Here is a 689-nt window from a genome sequence, read left to right on the forward strand (position 1 = left end):
TTGTTAACAGAGGGTTTTGAAGTTTAACTTTGCTGTTGATTAACCTGTTAGTTTATATATATATATATATATATATATATATATATATATATATATATATATATATATATATATAATGTATGACATGTCAAATGGAGTTGCAAATAGATGATCAAGTTTATAAATTTTGGATGTGTTTTGCAAGGGGGGGAAACTATTATTGTTGCAATATATTTGTCAGTGTTCAATTAGGAGGGGATAACATATATATTTGTGTTTTACCCTTTTAATTCACATTTTTAATGTTTTTGTCTAATTTTGTTTTGTCTTTATAAACTTTTTCCCCTTTGTTTTGTATTTTAATTTTCTGAATAAAATAAAAATGTATCTTTTTTTTTAAAAAAAAACAAGCTTCCACCCATTGCTTCTTATCCTGCCCTTGAGAATAAGTCAATGACCTCTTTTCTGTGACTGTCCCTCGATCACTGGAAGACAACTATCATGTCATTCCTAATCCTTCTTTTCATTAGACTTCATATACCTCATTACTTAACCATTCATCATTGGCTTTAGCCTCCAGACATCATCTTTGCTGATCTTCTCTGCACTCTTTCTAGAGCAGTGGTTCTCAACCTGTGGGTCGGGACCCCATTTGGGGTCGAACGACCATTTCACGGGCGTTGCCAAACAATGCAGTCCGCCATGTTTCC

The sequence above is a fragment of the Crotalus tigris genome, unplaced genomic scaffold (genome assembly GCF_016545835.1).
Source record: "Crotalus tigris isolate CLP2741 ecotype Arizona unplaced genomic scaffold, ASM1654583v1 scf7180000019200.1136910, whole genome shotgun sequence".
NCBI classification, from domain to species: Eukaryota; Metazoa; Chordata; class Lepidosauria; order Squamata; family Viperidae; genus Crotalus; species Crotalus tigris.